This window comes from Sapajus apella, unplaced genomic scaffold, assembly GCF_009761245.1.
Source record: "Sapajus apella isolate SASKATOON/1434 unplaced genomic scaffold, GSC_monkey_1.0 scaffold117, whole genome shotgun sequence".
Classification (NCBI taxonomy): Eukaryota; Metazoa; Chordata; class Mammalia; order Primates; family Cebidae; genus Sapajus; species Sapajus apella.
Window position 1 is genome coordinate 4966704 of NW_022437057.1, and position 3063 is coordinate 4969766.

Consider the following 3063-nt stretch of genomic DNA (forward strand, 5'->3'; position numbering starts at 1 on the left):
AACTCCATCTAAAAAAAAAAAAAAAAAAAAAAAAAAAAAAAAAAGAAGTGCTCCCAATTCCCATGTCTTCCCAGAGCCAACAACAATGCCACCACTCTTGTAATTAAAACAAAACACCTGAGCTTCAGGTGGTATCACACTCAAAAAAACATCAGTTTAACAATGGAAAGATATTGACATGACATTTAAATATTAATCAAAACTTTGTTCAAAGGAACATTCATAACATACTTCATATTCTCATTTTTCTCAAGCCTGACAGCTGCTCAAAAGAACTCTTTTTTGTTTTGCTTGAAAAATCCCCTAAATTCTTTCAAACTAGCCCATACTGACATTTATCTTTTTCTCTCAACCCATTTATCTGACAAAACCAGGTGATCAAATCAACATATATCACTTTGGTAGTAGCTGATAGCTATTTCTTGACCACAAGTAAATTGCTGTCATTTTCAATGTCAAATATTAAATCTCCTCCCTACCCATATGCTATGGTTCGAATGTCTCTGCCAAAACTCACATTGAAATTTAATTGCTATTGCAACAGGATTAAGTTGGGAACTTTAAGAGGTGATTAGGCCAAAGGGTTCTGCCCTCCTGAACGGACTAATGCCGTTATCTGGTTATCTCAGGAGTGGGTTAGTTACCGCTGGATGGAGCTCCTGATAAAAGGATAAATTCTGTCAGGCGCGGTGGCTCACGCCTGTAATCCCAGCACTTTGGGAGGCCGAGGTGGGTGGATCACGAGGTCAAGAGATCGAGACCATCCTGGTCAACATGGTGAAACCCCGTCTCTACTAAAAATACAAAAAATTAGCTGGGCATGGTGGCACGTGCCTGTAATCCCAGCTACTCAGGAGGCTGAGGCAGGAGAATTGCCTGAACCCAGGAGGCGGAGGTTGCGGTGAGCCGAGATCGCGCCATTGCACTCCAGCCTGGGTAACAAGAGCGAAACTCTGTCTCAAAAAAAAAAAAAAAAAAAAAAAGGATAAATTCAGCCTCCATTCCCTCCCTGCCTCTTGTTTACTCACTTCTGCCAAGTTATGATGTCACCCCGCAATCTGGGACTTCCCAGCTTCCAGGAACTCTGAGCCGAATAAACTTTCGTTGTTTATAATTTACCCAGTTGGTGGTATCCTGTTACAGTAGCAGAAAGCAGACTAGACATCATAACATAGAAACAAAGGCACAGAAACCCAGCCAGCAAAGCAAAAACTGCTAAGAAGGTAGAGCAGGAGAGAACCTGAGAGTAGCCAAGGGGGTGGTTTTGTTTCAGATCACCAGCAAAACCAGAGTGTTGAACCAGTTTGTCATTCTATAACTCGATGCCTGAGATCCCTTCCTAACAGACGTAGGTCACTGGCTTTTGAACATCATTGCTGAGAAAACATGAAAGAGTAAAATGTAGCTTAAATCTTCGTGTTTCACTTTGCATGGAGTGTGATTTTCAAAGGAACTTACAGTTTTGCTACAGGTTTGGAGTTTTTCCTATTTTCTTACTTGAAGCTAAGGTAAAACGAAGCCTTCCATTTTGTTCTATAAAAACCTCCCACAAACATCAAGAACACAAATATAAATGCAATCAGGTTTAGATCATGTTGAGAATGTAAACCTGAACACAAAAGCACCTTTGTTTCCCAAATTAGCATGTCTTTTAAGCTCTGCTGTGTGTGATTTATACAATGTGAAGAGGGGGAGGTCAAAATGATGCTTTTCAACACATTTTTATTTGGAGTATATAAAAGTCAGTGAATACAGAAGGCACACTATCAAAGGGGAGCTTCATCTCATAAAAGAATAAATAAAACAATGGAACTGTCAAGTATACCAAATGATGTAATTAAGAGTCTTTAAGAGTCTTTAGGATTGTTAAAGCTGCCTTTTTTTTTTTTTTTGAGATGGAGTCTCATTCTGTCACCAGGGTGGAATGCAGTGGCAGGATCTCAGCTCACTTCAACCTCTGGCTCCCTGGTTCAAGCGATTCTCCTGCCTCAGCCTCCGGAGATGCTGGAACTACAGGTGTGCACCACCACACTCAGCTAATTTTTGTATTTTTTTAGTAGAGATGGAGTTTCACCATGTTGGCTAAGTGCTGAGATTACAGGTGTGAGCCATCACACCTGGCCTAAAGCTGACTTTATACACAAAATGATTGCTTATGATGTTAGTGAAAAGAGAAAAAGTTTGGCTGACCTTGGCTAAGTAACTAGAATGTTTGTTTCAGACAATAAATGTAACTTCTCCGAAATTCCTAATCCCGTGTCATATTTTCCTCCCCTATAGTTATACAATTCAAACATCAACACTTTAAAATATAAAAATTAATGTAGTGTAATGGGCATAATGTGTTTTCTATTGTTGCACCTGCTTTTTTCTCCCTTTTTTTTCTCTCTTTTCTGACTTTTATAGGCTTAACTGAGTAGTTTTTATAGTTCCATTTTATCTTTTTTATTGGCTAATTTTCTTTTTTGTTGTTGTTATTTTCATGGTTGCTTTAGAGTTTATATCGTCTCTGTGTGTGTGTGTGTGTGTATATATATATATATATAATATATACATATACCACACACAAATATACACATATATATTTTATAATATACATATATAATATTTTTGAAAGCCTACATTCAAGTGATTTATAACATTCTATGTATAGTTAAGAACATTACAGTAATATTCTTCTATGTCTTCTTAAATGGTCAATTATCTTTTAAAGAACTTTCAGTAATAAGAAATAAATACTGTATGTTTGCCATGTACCATTTCTGATGTTCTTCCTTTTTTATGTAGATCCATATTTCCATCTGGGATCATCTCTCTGCTAGAAGGACTACCTTTAACATTTCTTAAAGTGCAGGGCTGCTGGTGGTTGATTTTCTTCAGCTTTTATATCTCTAAAAAGTATCCATTTTGCTTTCATTCTTGGAAGACATTTTGGCTAGGTATAGAATTCTAGATACACAGAATTTTCATTTTAATGGTTTCAGATGTTGATCTACTATCTTTTTATTTATATTGTTTCTAACAAAATATCTGCTATCACCCTTCTATTTGTCCCTCTCTTCA